The sequence below is a fragment of the Salvelinus namaycush genome, chromosome 9 (assembly GCF_016432855.1).
Source record: "Salvelinus namaycush isolate Seneca chromosome 9, SaNama_1.0, whole genome shotgun sequence".
Taxonomy (NCBI): Eukaryota; Metazoa; Chordata; class Actinopteri; order Salmoniformes; family Salmonidae; genus Salvelinus; species Salvelinus namaycush.
In genome coordinates, this window is record NC_052315.1 from 19,109,035 (window position 1) to 19,124,624 (window position 15,590).

Below are 15,590 nucleotides of genomic sequence, written 5' to 3' on the forward strand. Positions count from 1 at the left end.
ACAGCTATGGTGAAAGACCTATATGAGTTGAAGTCTGCTACATCTGCAGATAAAGCTCAAAGTGACCAGCTGAAAGAGAGAGAGAGGGATCTCTGAAAAGCGAGATCTGAGCTCCCAAGGGCAGGACCTGAGGGCTCAAGTAAAGGCCTTCCTTCAATAAATGCAGAAATTAGTCTAAGCACCATCAAAATGACCTCTGAACTATCAGATCAGAGGACAGAAGCTCCAGACTGACCTCGAGGCGACCAAGCATTAGAGTGTGCTGGAGGAGCTTTATGAGACCAGAGCAGTCTGCAGTGACCTGGAGGAGTCTGTGGCCTCGGAGATTGTCAAGGCTGAGAAATTCCATGAGAAGAGTCTAGCCCTGGAAGGTGAGGCCATGGTCAAAGATCTGAAGTCAGCTTTGGACACAGCAAAAGTCTACAGTGTCCAGCTGAGTGAGAGGCTCCAGACAGAGAGCTCAGCATATGAGGCTCTGAAGGCACAGCACCGAGCACTTATGTGGCAGCACCAAGCCCTGATGTGGCAGCACCAAGTCCTGATGTGGCAGCACCAAGTCCTGATGTGGCAGCACCAAGCCCTGATGTGGCAACACCAAGTGTTGGAGGGTGAGCATCAGGCACTCCTCTGGGATCATCACAGCCTCCTCACTGAATACTAGGAGCTGATCTCCGAGCAGAAAACAATGGTCTCTAAACATAAAACCCTCCTAGTTCAGCATCACAGCCTCAAATCTAAGTTCCAGGATGTTGAGGCAGACTACCAGGGCCTCCAGAACAAAGTCCAGACTCAGTTAGTACAGGGCCATGCAGACAAAGAACAAAGCCTTGAAGTCCATGTGCAAGAACCTTTACTCTGACCACCAATTTCGGATCTTCGAACACAATTCTGTCCTCTCACAGTAGCAGCCCCTCCGATCAGAGCTTCAGGAGCAGCACCATAAGCTGCATTGGCAGCAGCAGGAGCACTGCAGGGTGGCTGCAGCCCTCTCAGAGGACTACCAGAACCTGGAGAAAGTGCTACAGACAGCTGACAGAGTGCTGAGCCAAATAAATAATAGTGACATTGGTTTACAAGGATACTATGGGAGGATGCTGGGAGACTATGCTAAAAAGTATTATTGCCCCACTAAGGAAGAGGAGGAAAGGCAGGCCGGGACCAGGGCAGAGGCATCTTTGTTCCAGGGTACTCTGCAGCTGCTGGACCACAGAGAGAATAACAAAGAAAGAGGCAGCCAAAGAGATATGACCACTCACACTACTTGTACCAAAGACACTGGGCCAAAGGAACCCAAACTGTTTGGCCCCACTGAGGAACAGGAGGAAAGAAATGCCAGGAGGAAGACCAAGTTGTCCTTGCTCAAATATAAGAACAAATATAAGAACAAAGAGAGAAGCATCCAAACAGATATGACCACCCACAATCATTTATTTTAATTTAAGGATTGTTGTTAGGCTAAGTTGTGGTTAACAGCGTGGTTTACTTTGCATGGATGTTATTTTCCTTATGCATTGAGTTTACTAATATGAATCCACTATGAATAATAGAATTGCTGCTGCTAGCCAATTCCTGAGGATTTTCTAGTCATCATTTTGTAGCACAACTTTTGAATTAAATAGTAATATAAGATTTGCATTTCTTGTCCACCAAGTGCAGTCATTTCATGGACCAGCATGGGCCGCATTTGAGCTGTATTTTGATAAACCTGATTTGAGACAGTGAATTTCAGTAACATTTGGCCCTGTCATAAAAACCCATCTGCCTTTTTGAATATACATCTCAAACTATTTTTGAATTACCACAGTTGGAAATAACAAATATATGGACACAAAGTTTGAGTGCATGCCATATTCTATTCAATGCATGTGTTTTTAAATGATTACACAGTTTTTCAATTATTTTTGGATAGCAGTCTGAATAAACATGGTATTTGCAACCAAAGTGTTATGGAATGTTTGTCAGTAAGTGTACTTAGTGTTTATTAGAAGTGAGTTCTATATTGAGTTCATCATGACTTTTCCCACTACCATGTTCCCACTGGGCACACACTGGTTGAATCAACGTTGTTTCCTCGCCATTTCAATGAAAGTACGTTGAACCAACGTGGAATAGACGTTAAATTGACGTCTGTGCCCAGTGGGTTGTGATAAATATGCAGTACTTTTATATAGCCTACATACATTTATATTATAGAGATACATTGACTTAACTCCTTATTCACACAGTAGTCATCTATATTCATATTGTACTGTGCAGTTACTTAGGAATAATTTCCTTTATAGTTATCATTATATCACTTTCATAAAATAAATTGTCCCCAACTAACTACACAGTACAATACATGAGCCCATAAAGACAAGACAAGACATCATGTATCTTGTGGGTCCAACATGAGATTCAGAGTTGAGTTCATTTGGGGAGAGTATCATTCAGGCACAGGACAGAGGAGGATACCTTGTAAAACTACCCTTTCTCTTTGACTAAGGCGTCTGATTTGTAGATCTCGTTTAATGTTCCTTATTCAGGGGAATGCTGAATCCCTCCTGATGGTGAATTACTGCAGGAATAAATACCGACCTAATGGTCAGCCAGTAATGGTCACATGACTGTCTTTGTTACCAGTCAGCCATGCAGATGTCATGGCTGTCTTTCCTTTGATATGACTTGCACACTCAACAAGTTTACAACAATTGCTGTTCACCCCAAAAAATCCAATCAATTTATACGAATCAGCCTCTCGATTTGTACGTCATTTTAGAAAGTAATATGTTGTTGGATTTTAGGTATGTTCATAAGTGCTGTTGGGCAGTGATGCTTGTTAGGTGATAAGTGTCAGCATAAACAGTTCTGAAAGGAGACGCTTCCTGCCAAATAGTGAGTCCTGTTGATCGTGACAGGGAGGGGTACTTCCTTGTTTTGCTCCGGTACTTCAGTGGGGATTAAGTTGATAGTGCCTTGTTGCTTTAAGCCAGTGTCACACATTGTGCCGACATTGATATGACTCATCTTTTTTTTGTACTGGTTTGAAGCTATAAAGCACTATTTCTCAATTTTCTCTAAAGAACAGGTTTCTGACATTTCACACATCGCTTGACATTTGGCCCCAATTAAAATGGATTGTGCAGAGTGCATAGGTACTGTTTAATTGCTCCTGTTTCTTGAGGTTGTTTTCCCACACTGCTCCATCCAGGGAAGGGAATGTCACCAACTCCTTTAGAAGAGGATGCCAACCTTATGCCACCGGAATTCTTTTGAACTACTTCTGAGATCACACTACAAATTAGGTCTCGAGAATGCAGTGGCCAGACAAGGGCATTGATTTTGTGTGCCCTTAGCTTTTTTGGATCAAACCTGAGAGTTCAGGCATAAGATACATTTTTGGCCAATGTATGCGATTGCATGTTTGAATTCATAACTGATTAAATTAATGAGGGCACCAAGAATAGTTAGTTCGAAGACACTTCTATCGGCCCAGGTGATCAGTATTAGGTTTGGTTCACTTCAGATTGGAATTAGGTTCACAGCATTACTTAGTCAGGGGGATAATATTGATATCACTGCAGTGGGATTGTGATATTGATAAGGGTCAATAATAGTGATATTCAGGGGTTGAATTTACCCCAAAATTGGATCCTTTTATTCAGCCCCCAGTTCCCACTTATGTTACTTGTCTCTGATTCCGTAGTCTCTCTCTCTCTTGTTCTCTCTCTTTCCCTCTCTCTCCCTCAATAACTGATATGTCTGCACTGAGATACTGTTCAAAGATCCTCATGCCCCCAAAGACATGATCAGGAGAATTATTGAGATTGGTCCGGACTCATTGAAAGACAGTGGAGACATCACATTCATACATCTGGTATGTTACACGTTGGTACCAATATTGTGTTTGTTGTTGTTGTTTGCTGTTGTATGGACTGTGAATGAGAGAGCTGCCCATGGCTGTTTTAGGGAGGATTCAAAGCACTGAATTGTCAAGTACCATGATAACAATATGAGAAATATTTACACATCATTAACTGTTTCCATTGACTAGCTATAGGACTAGATTTTTACATTAAAATAAAAAATAAAATAAATGCTCTGTTAGTTTCATGGAGAGACAGTAATTGAAATGTTTTATGACATTAATTCATGTTAGACATTGATAATTGGTGAATTGACAATTGATTACAGCACTGGTGCGAGGTAGGTAGAATGATGGCAAGAATTCCTGTGGTGGTTGTGGGGCAAAGCATTGCAATGATGAGACAGGCTACTGAAAACTGGACTTTTGAAATATATTTTTACACACATGATATGCTCAGTGGCCCTAATGTACTCGGACTCGGTTGCCACCTTGTGTGACCACATGCGCATGCTTAGTGATGTGACGCTATGTTCCATGTGTGAGAGAGAAGCTCATTATTTGGCAACCGGAGTGGCAGCGGGCAGGGCTGAAGAGGGGATCCCCGGGATCGTTTTTTTTTTTTTTTCTTTCTTCCTTCATCGAATTACAGGAGTAAATAGTCTGTCAAAACAAGTGAAAAGCGTTACAGCGACACCTCTTCTCCGTAAGTTAAGATATCATTTAAATTGATGGGTTAAAGTAATATTGATTTTGAATTTAATTAAGCAGACGAAGTTAAACTTATTTCCAGTCGTTAACGTAATTATATATCCTTACCTAGCTGGCTAACTGCTGTGAGTGCTAGTCTAGGTAATGGTTTGTGTGTCTCTCGCTAGCTGTAATTAGCTAGCCACACACACCTAACGTTACTAGCTAGCGACTGCAAAGTCAGAACAAACCGTCTCAAAAGTAAAAGAATGCATGTAAACTTGTACCGGTTAATGTTCCAAACGTCGGATACAAGTATTTTCTTTACAACATGCATTAAAGTAGTCCAAAAACAACTAATTGGTTTCGACTCTCAAAAAAGGGATTCCTTTATTATTTTTGTGACTGAATCCCGGAGTGGCTGTCTGTCTGTACATGCGAGTGTCAGAGCGAGTTCGTTAGCTAGCCAGCCTGCTTACGTTATCTTGTCATGAGTGGGCATTTGGTGAATCACACCTTACTGGTTTATATACACGAAATATTATACATTTTAAGAATAAATGAAACCCAAACACGCTCAGGACGTTTTTAATTATGTTCCCCGTAATAGGAATCAAGTGTCAGTTATGCTAACTTGTGACGCTATCTCACGACCTGGCTTTAGTTCGCTATGTTGTTAGCGAGTTGGAACACCGATTTGGTTGGACTGTGGTGGGAGACAGGTTGTTGTAAGCGACAATGTTTAAAAACATTTTTTTTTTTTAATACTGTATCACAGTACAACAAAGGATATTCAATAATTGTATTTTTGTTATCAGTAGCCGGCAATCTCGCAGAATTGTGTGAACACTTTTTTATTTTGATGTGAAGTTGAATGTTATCTCATTCATTAAAAGTGTGTGTGTGTGTGTGTGTATATATATATATATATATATATATATATATATATATATATACTTTTTTTTATGGTGGACGATGTGCGCGCCACATTCAGTATGGCAAGCAAGCAGTTATCATGGTTCTGTGTCATGATTAAAGTACCCATTTGGGTAGTTCCATGTCATTTCAGCAAGCCATGACACCCACCATCTCAGAATGTTCTGACATCAGATACGATTAGCATGCCTGCAACATTGTTTTGTTGAAATATAATTTGATCTCTGAGAAATTGATTGGAGACAAATTGGGTAGTTTAATTTATAGGATTCATATAAATAATATTATAGTCGTAACCATCCAATTTGGATCAAACTGTTTTCTAACAATGAGTAAAACATGATGAATCCAAAGAAATGGTCAAAAGCCACACACATACCCCCCACTTCAACAATGAGTGTATATAGTAGGCCTGGAATTTCGTGATTTTAGGGGCAAGGCCATTTAGTCTTCAAGAGGTGCCCATCTGCCATGGCACCAACATCTGCTAGGGCACCAAGGCCATTAACCAAAATATCCAATTAAATTGGTTTGAAAATCGAAAAACAGTAGCTATTCTGTTAAGAAAGACATCAGTGTATATAAATAATTAGCCTACATGTAGAAGTGTAGGTGATAGCCTATGCATATAAGGGAGGCACCTGAAAATGTAGCCAAACTTTAATGAGAAGTTTTATTACATATAAGGAAATCAGTCAATTGAAATAATTGAATTATGCCCTAATCTATGCATTTCACATGACTGGGCAGGTGCCCAGCCATGGGTGGGCCTGTGAGGGCATAGGCCCACCCACTTGGGAGCCAGGCCCAGCCAATCAGAATGAGTTTCTCCCCACAAAATGTCTTTATTACGGACAGAAATACTCCCCAGTTTCATTAGATATCTGGGTGGCTGGTTTCAGATGATCCTGCAGGTGAAGAAGCCGGATGTGAAGTTCCTGGGCTGGCGTGGTTACACGTGGTCTGCGGTTGCGAGGCCGGTTGGACGTATTGCCAAATTATCTAAAATGACATTGGTGGCTTATGGTAGAGAAATGAACATTCAATTATCTGGCAATAGCTTTGGTGGACATTCCTGCAGTCAACATGCCGATTGCATGCTACCTCAACTTGAGACATCTGGGGCTGTGTGACAAAACTGCACATTTTAGTGGCCTTTTGTTGTCCCCAGCACAAGGTGAACCTGTGTAATGATCATGCTGTTTAATCAGCTCCTTGATATGCCACACCTGTCAGGGGGATGGATTATCTTGGAAAAGGAGAAATGCTCACTAACAGGGATGTAAACACATTTGTTTACAATTTGAGCAAAATAAGATTTTTGTACATATGGAACATTTCTGGGATCTTGACAATTGTAATGTAGGATCATTATTAATATCTAAAGGCTTGGTTCTGTCCACATATTTGAGGCATGTTCATTCCGATAGGAGACTAAGACCTGTGCCTTTTGCGCGTTGCAACGTCACCTACCTTGCAATCTGAGCGGAGGCAGTCAACATTTTGAAACTATTGAACCATAAATGTAATTGTTTAAAATCTGGATGTGGAAGGTCTTGCCATGTTCCAACCATAGGAATGTTAAGGAGATTATTTTAGAAACACTTCTTCATATGCCATTGAAACCAGTATTTCTCTCATGTTCTCAACTGTCTTTCATTGTCCAGCAGCCAAAGACACAACCTAGTCATATTTCCAACCCATGCTTGTTGTTGCATCTTTAGATTTTCCCTCTATTACATTTCTGAAGGATATTTTCATTTGTCATATGAAACTGCTCGCATTTGCAGTGCACTTTTGAGAAAGAGAAAAAAGAATCACCTGATAGCCGGAACAGCATCATCTAATGGTCATAACCTGGTATTATCAGGATGTAGGACAGGACATAAACCTAACAAATCCATATTCATGGCAAGCTAACGAGTAATTTCTCTGAACAGGGGGAGAAAACCCCACCAAATTGAGTGGGAATACATAACATAGGATGAAGAAACAATATTCAGAGCCACAGCTCCATACTAAACTCAGCAAAAAAAGAAACTTGTCCTCTCACTCAACTGCGTTTATTGTCAGCAAACTTAACATGTAAATATTTGTATGAACATAACAAGATTCAGCAACTGAGACATAAACCAAACAAGTTCCACAGACATGTGACTAACAGAAATGGAATAATGTGTCCTTGAACAAAGCGGGGGGCAAAATCAAAAGTAACAGCCAGTATCTGGTGTGGCCACCAGCTGCATTAAGTACTGCAGTGCATCTCCTCATGGACTGCACCAGATTTGGCAGTTCTTGCTGTGAGATGTTACCCCACTCTTCCACCAAGGCACTTGCAAGTTCCCGGACATTTCTGGTGGGAATGGCCCTAGCCCTCACCCTCCGATCCAACAGGTCCCAGACGTGCTCAATGGGATTGAGATCCGGGCTCTTCGCTGGCCATGGCAGAACACTGACGTTTCTGTCTTGCAGGAAATCACCCACAGAACGAGCATTATGGCTGGTGGCATTGTCATGCTGGAGGGTCATGTCAGGATGAGCCTGCAGGAAGGGTACCACATGAGGGAGGAGGATGTCTTCCCTGTAACGCAAAGCGTTGAGATTGCCTGCAATGACAACAAGCTCAGTCCGATGATGCTGTGACACACCGCTCCAGACCATGACGGACCCTCACCTCCAAATCGATCCTGCTCCAGAATGCAGGCCCCGGTGAAATGCTCATTCCTTCGACGATAAATGCGAATCCGACCATCACCCCTGGCGAGACAAAATCGCGACTTGTCAGTGAAGAGCACTTTTTGCCAGTCCTGTCTGGTCCAGCGACGGTGGGTTTGTGCCCATAGGCGACGTTGTTGCCGGTGAAGTCTGGTGAGGACCTGCCTTACAACAGGCCTAGAAGCCCTCAGTCCAGCCCCTCTCAGCCTATTGTGGACAGTCTGAGCACTGATGGAGGGATTGTGAATGATTTTAAAGCTTTGAGGCAGCTAAGACATGGATAGTGTGTGTGCCATTCAGAGGGTGAATGGGGAAGACTAAATATTTTAGTGCCATTGAACGGGGTATGGTAGTAAGTGCCAGGCTCACCATTTTACCCCAAGAACTGCACGGCTGCTGGGTTTTTCATGCTCAACAGTTTCCAGTGTGTAAACATCCAGCCAACTTGACACAACTGTGGGAAGCATTGGAGTCAACATGGGCCAGCATCACCTTGTAGAGTCCATTCCCCAACGAATTGATGCTGTTCTGATGGTGCGCAACTCAATATTAGGTGTACGTAATGTTTGGTATACTCAGTGTATACTTATTGTTGGGGGGGTGCAACCCAATATTAGGTGTACCTAATGTTTGGTATACTCAATGAATACTTGTTGGCGGTGGGTCCGTGGGTAGCTTTTGACCATTTCTTTGGATTCTTAATGTCTAATTCATTGTTGGAAAAAGTTTGGTCCAAATCGGATGTTGATGTACTATAGTTATAGAATATTATTTGAAATTAAATTGGACAATTTGGGTGCAATAAATTAGCTTAATTTCGCAAAGATCAATTTATCTTTCAACAAAATAATGTTGCTGGAATGCTAATCTATTCGGTGTCTAACAACCTAAACAATTGTTTATCTCGTGATGGGCCATAGAGCTGACTGAGTAGCAGTGCCCCTTGTTGAAAAACTCTTTAAAGAATGAGGCAATCAGACAAGCATGACTGCTGACTTGTAATCCATTGGTGCTGCATCAGGGTAGAACTTTAGAGCGAACTAATACTAGACTGGACCACATTGATAAAGAAATGTTGAAGTGAGTGAAATTATGTTTTGCTTCTCATTTTAGTGGGTTCTTTTCTACCCTTCCATCCCCACAGTCCTCAGTCTTTACTCTCGTGTGGATTTAAGCAAAGCTTTTCAAAGACCCGAGGGTGTACCCAAATTCACATTGAGCTATTATTCCAGCATTGTGTGGATCCGTAGCCTATTATTTTAGAGGAGTCATAACTGGAGAAGTAAAGCCACATTGAACTTGATTAGAGGACTGAATTGCACTGCAGGCAGCTACCGATGGCTCATATGGGTGATGACTTTCATTACAAGCCAGTGTGTCTGTCGTAATTCAAGTGACCACAAAGTAACAGTTCCTGTTGCAGTGTGACTGTAAATTGTTTTGTGGTGACATTAAAAAGGGACTTTATCTCATTGCATTGTCACCAGATGGGCTTACCTTTTCTCATAAGATTGATGCGCTATGGACACTCGACCTCGTTAGGTCATTTTACCTCCGTCTGAGAGGTTAGTATGTAGTGGTTATTACTATAGGCCTAGTATGTTCATCCATTGTTTAGAAAGCTTACAGAATGCATGGGATAGAAATGTTTTATTTGTTTGGTGCTTATCTAGCAGCCATTTCAGCCCCGCAGAGAGCAAGCTGGACCTCTGATTTCCCAGAGAGATGTCAGACCCTCCTCAGCTGATTAATGACTGGAGATTCACTGATAGAGGGGCGCCTCTGTGATAATACAATTTTCAGCTCTGCGTCGGTCGCTTGTAATGCTCCTCAATTTAGGGCTAATTTAGAAGCCTACTGCACTAAATGGAGGGGTGAATATTGTTTCCATCCATCCATATGTCTGGCTGATATATTATTATAATAGCAAAGCAGCAGGGCACCTTCAAGGACAGCAGTGGGAAATGGAACCGATTGATTGTTGAACAGGCCGTAGCATGGTCATCTTGAGCGATGAGGTTATAAGGGAATGGGAGACAACTATGGATTGGCTGCCGGTCAGATAAAGAGAGAGAGGGCTGGTGTCCTCTCTCTGCTGTGATCACTGGCCAGGGAAGTGTACAGCGTCATCGAGTGGTTAACAGGAAATGCAGGAGGGCCAGCCACGCATGGTCTGAGTCAACCAGTCACAAGCTTTGGTTTCCCTGAGACCAGCTTCCTGACACTGTAGGGAGGTAGTCATGGAGGATGGGTTTCTGGGGCCTTACGGGGGCTTCCGATTCATGTACTACTACTACTAGGCTATAGCCTACTAGCAGCAGGGCCAGTGCAGGGATTCAAATCAGGGTGTGTAGTATGAGGTAGAACCAACCTATAGATGCACACGCTCATATTATCTTCAGAAGAGACTTCATTAGCAAATTTGATGTGCATGTTACGACTAGAGCTCCAGGGAGGGAGCAAATGACGAAATGTCCCTATGATATGTCACATAATGTGGCCCTGTAATGATTTCTAAACATTTTTCAGAGGGCAACACATCAGGTTGTCTCTATTGGGATCTGTCCTGTGGTGGTATTGTGCACATTTCTAGGCTATGCCTTGTCTATCCATATGTTTGTTTTCTTTGTACCGAGAGAATAGGCCTTTAGCTGTGTTGGTCACCAGATCTCACCAATCCTCAGGCCCTAGGCTATTCTGAGAGGTGGGGGAGGAATCTCATGTCTGTACTCTTCATGTTTACCCTGTTGGACTTCATATTGACTCAACTGTGTGTACCAAGTCTACAGTTTCCTCATGTCAGAAACAGAACAGCTCTACCACTTGAGGAACGCTGTGTTTGTGCTGGATTCAGCCTAAACCTGGTAATCCAGAACAGATTAGAACTTCGGTGATCAGGTGCATGGATGGTCAATATAAATGTGAACGCTGACCAATGAGCCTTAGTTTTAGGTAGAAGAGAGCACCCCACTTCGAGTCCGTCACAATAGCATCTTTCTCTCCTTGACTCCTCTGGACTGGTTTGACAGGTGAAGGCAACAGGACAGAATTCTACCAATAAATTGCTTTCAGTTGACCTATTATTTCAGATCATGGATGGCAGAGGAAGATTGATTTATTTTTAAACGCACCCTTGAGCCCTTGACTGAGTTGTGTACTTAGTGCAGGCCATCATCTTCAACATGGCAACTCATTGCCCAGGGGGTCAACAGGCAGCTCAATTCAAGCATGGTTCCTCATTGTGTAGATTCACAAATGAGAGGCTCCACTCTTTCAACATGAAGCTGTGAAGCTCATCAGACATTTGGGGTTGGCTCTGGTATTCCATAGGGAAATCAAAACCTGTTAACCAGGTAGGTAGACCATATGGGCTAATCAAGAATGATGTGCTTTTGTCTACTGGTGTTCTATATATTTATTGAGTCGTGACTTTTTATGAGAACCACATGACTTATCCTGTCTGCGCCAACTGTTATCATTGTGTCCTCTATTTTCACATGATTAATGCATTGAGTTGACTAGCGGACAGATGTTTGCGACGACATAAAAATGTAAACTCATCCTGTTACAAAATGTGATCAAACTCCTTCTCTTGAATGCCTCAGAACGTTCTCAATTACTCCAGGTTTAGCGAGAGTTGTGGATGAAGAAGCAAGGGCTATGGCATTGCTACATTTTTCCAGTTCTTCTCCTAACAATAGCTCCCACTGTCTGTTTTAACTGGCCAGTGCTGACATGGCAACTCTGGAACACTCAGTGCGGCAGCCACACGAATACAGCATCGAATACAGCACTCATCCAAGAGGGGGACTAAGCATCCGGGTGCCCTGCTGCCTGCCTGTGTCACAACCAGGCCAGTTAGCTGTGTACTGAGCTGATGTCACTCTAGTGTAGGTGCTGACTGAGCTTCATCTAGCCCACCTATAGAATGTGTGTCACTGTCACAGCTTCAATAGCTGCCTACGTAAATGCTTAGGAGCAGGCTTCCAGGTAGGCAGTAGCGCTGTAGGTCGGTTACTGTTTTTTTTTAGTTGCTGTGACACAATAGGAGTGTGTAGTCTTTTGTTCATTGGGATACCCTCTGTGTTCAGTGCTGTGGGAGAGAACAATTTTTTTTATGCCCACTTCCTCCCGCAGGCCATTTCCAAGAAATGTAATCTGATATGAATGTGTGTGGAGAGTCTTTTGGTATGGCTGTCTAGATTCAGGGGATTTGTGATGTGTGTTTTGGAGTAATTTAGCTGAAATGCGAGATTATCACTCATAGGATAGTCTGTGCAGATCACATATCCCTTGTCACCAGGAACGTGTGGTTTGAAGGTTAAATTCAATAGGAAACTTATCCCAAGCCACCTTGTTTGGTACAATTGCAATCGGTTGTGGCTATACATTTTCCTTGTTGTGGGTTCCTTCAAGGCTTGGTTCGAGATCAATGTTAGCAAATACTTGGAACTTTTATAGAGTTCCAGGATGGCAACTCGTGGTTGCCAGAGTGAATGGCTGGATGTCTCCGGGCTTAGAGTTCTGTATTTGATGTAAGGATAAGTAATCCCTGATGTCCAATTTGTAAGTCGCTCTGGATAAGAGCGTCTGCTAAATGACTTAAATGTAAATGTAATGTTGATAGATACTGTATGATGATTTAAGGGAATTTGCATCAAGATTCACAAACACCTGTAACAGAATAGATTTAAAGGGAAATGTTAGTATGTTGTTCATTCGTCCACTGTTGATGTGGTCCCAAAAAGTGTGCATGTCAGCAGTAAAGCACTTCCAGTTCAAAGCAAATAGTGTGATGATGATGTTTTTCATCATATACAGATAGCCTGCTCCAACGATTCAAGTTCAGCTTTTGTTACCAGTATATTGGCTCAAGTATGTGTTAGACGCAGGGCTCTAAATGAACATTTTTCATAGCACTGGTGCTCCCAACGTAAAAATGTTGATTGCTTGAGATGCCTACACTGAGTGTACAAAACATTAGGAACACCTGCTCTTTCCATGACAGACTGACCAGGTGAAAGCTATGATCCCTTATTGATCAGTGTAGATGAAGGGGAGGAGACGGGTTAAAGAAACAATTGAGACATGTATGTGTGCTATTCAGAGGGTGAATGGGCAAGACAAAAGATTCAAGTGCCTTTGAACAGGGTATGGTAGTAGGTGCCAGGTGCACCGGTATGTGTCAAGAACTGCAATGGTGCTGGGTTTTTCACGCTCAACAGTTTCCTGTGTGTATTAAGAAGGGTCCACCACCAAAAGGACATCCAGCCAACTTGACACAACTGTGGGAAGCAGTCAACATGTAGAGTCCATTCCCAGACGAATTGATGCTGTTCTGATGGCAAAAGGGGAAGGGGTGCACCTCAATATTAGGAATGTGCTCCTAATGTTTTGTACACTCAGTGTATATTGGGCATATATGAATTCTAGCTACCAGGGGTCCTGTTACCGCAGAATTCTGTGTTTTTCATGCAGAAAAAAAAGAACGCATAAGAAATATCTTGCTACGCAGATCTAAAATGCTTCTTATTGTAATTTCTGCTAGCCAAAAAGTGTTGCACTTTTGTTGTCATCTGATGAAATTAATCTATTTTCTGCTGAAATTGTTGCACTGATGTATTTTCTGTGATGGAAAACTAGTTGCAGGTCCCTGATCACTAAGAAGCAAAAAACACTGACTTTCAATATAAAATGCAGGGGATTTATTTTTAATTTTTAATATCTGCGTTTTTAAAATGCATATTTCTGAACTTCTAACTTCTTATGGATCCCTTCGCGCGCCAATCCCTTTAGCGGGATCGATTTGACAACACCCAGGGAAATTGCAGCGCGCCATATTCAAAAACAGAAATACTCATAAGAATTCATAAAGCATACAAGTGTTATACATCAGTTTAAAGATTAACTTCTTGTTAATCCAGCCGCAGTGTCAGATTTCAAAAAGGCTTTACGGCGAAAGCAGACCATGCGATTATCTGAGGACAGCGCCCAGCATACCAACACATGAAAATCAGATTTCAACCAGGCAGGTGCTACACAAAAGTCAGAAATAACAATATAATTCATGCCTTTGAAGATCTTCTTCTGTTGGCACTCCAAAATGTCCCATAAACATCACAAATGGTATTTTTGTTCGATAAATTGCTTCTTTATATCCCCAAAATGTCAATTTATTTGGCGCGTTTGATTCAGAAAAACACCGGTTCCAACTCGCCCAACATGCCTACAAAGTATCTAATAAGTTACCTGTAAACTTGGTCCAAACATTTCAAAAAACGTTCCTAAACCAAATGTATGTATCCTAAAACGTAAATAATCAATAAAATTTAAGATGGGAAATACTGTGCTCAATACCGGACAAAAAACAAAAGTGAAGCACGTTCCAGGTCGCGTGCACCTGGAGTGACACATGGAAATAACAGGGCTACTTCTTCATTTCTCAAAGGAAAAACATCAACCAATTTCTAAAGACTGTTGACATCTAGTGGAAGCCATAGGAACTACAAGCATATTTCTATTAAAAAGGGATTGCCATAGAAAACTAATGGAAAACAGATTGAGCTCAATTTTATTCCCCCTGGATGGATTGTGCTCGGGGTTTCGCCTGCCAAATCAGTTCTGTTATACTCACAGACATTATTCAAACAGTTTTAGAAACTTCAGAGTGTTTTCTATCCAAATCTACTAATAATATGCATATCCTAGCTTCTGGGCCTGAGTAGCAGGCAGTTTTCTTTGGGCACGCTTTTCATCCGGATGTGAAAATACTGCCCCCTAGCCCAAAGAGGTTTTAATAACGCAACCTCTGAGCTACTTTTGAAGCACATGTTGTGCCCTAGAAACTAATACTGTATGTAACATTGTAAAGACATTATTATTATTATTATAAAAGCTAAAATGTTGATACCAATACCGGTCATTGAAATTACAAAAGTAGGTTTCTACATTGTGTAAAAGCACTATTTTCCTATTGAGATGCATTACATTGAACATTTGATCTTGTCGTTTTGGCAATATCGCAATATTATTTTTGCCGTAGTTGGCTGTACCTGCACAAACACGTTTCTTTAAAAACGTCTTGTGATGTCAACATACAAGAGATCTGTCATTCACGCATTGCTATGATCATTGATCTGCTGAAGTTATCACTTCCTTTTTCTGTTACTAGGTGGTTAGCTAGCCAATGAGGTAATATGACTGAACAAAGTGTAAACCAATGGTTAACGATGTGCGAGTAGTGTTAGAACAGCCCATGATCCGTTATAGGAAGATTTATAATGTTGCGGCGGTAATATGGATCAGATCTTTTGACCTGGTTGGGCTTGAAGCAAACCGCTTTCGCTGTAGTAATGGTGCAACCATGACCCTATTGAATATGCACTCATTTTTTTCCCTCTAGGGC

The 15,590-nt window shown here is 41.8% G+C and overlaps 1 protein-coding gene across 4 annotated transcripts in view; it reads left to right on the forward strand.

The window, feature by feature from the left end:
* The first annotated feature begins 4,432 nt into the window (after positions 1 to 4,432).
* Positions 4,433 to 15,590, forward strand: part of LOC120053794 (transcriptional repressor p66-alpha-like) — a 41,581-nt gene continuing 30,423 nt past the window's right edge. For all 4 annotated transcript variants that reach the window (XM_039001045.1, XM_039001048.1, XM_039001046.1 and 1 more), the window contains exon 1: positions 4,433 to 4,550. The gene's annotated coding sequence lies outside the window, so the exon portion shown is untranslated. The remainder of the gene's footprint in view (positions 4,551 to 15,590) is intronic.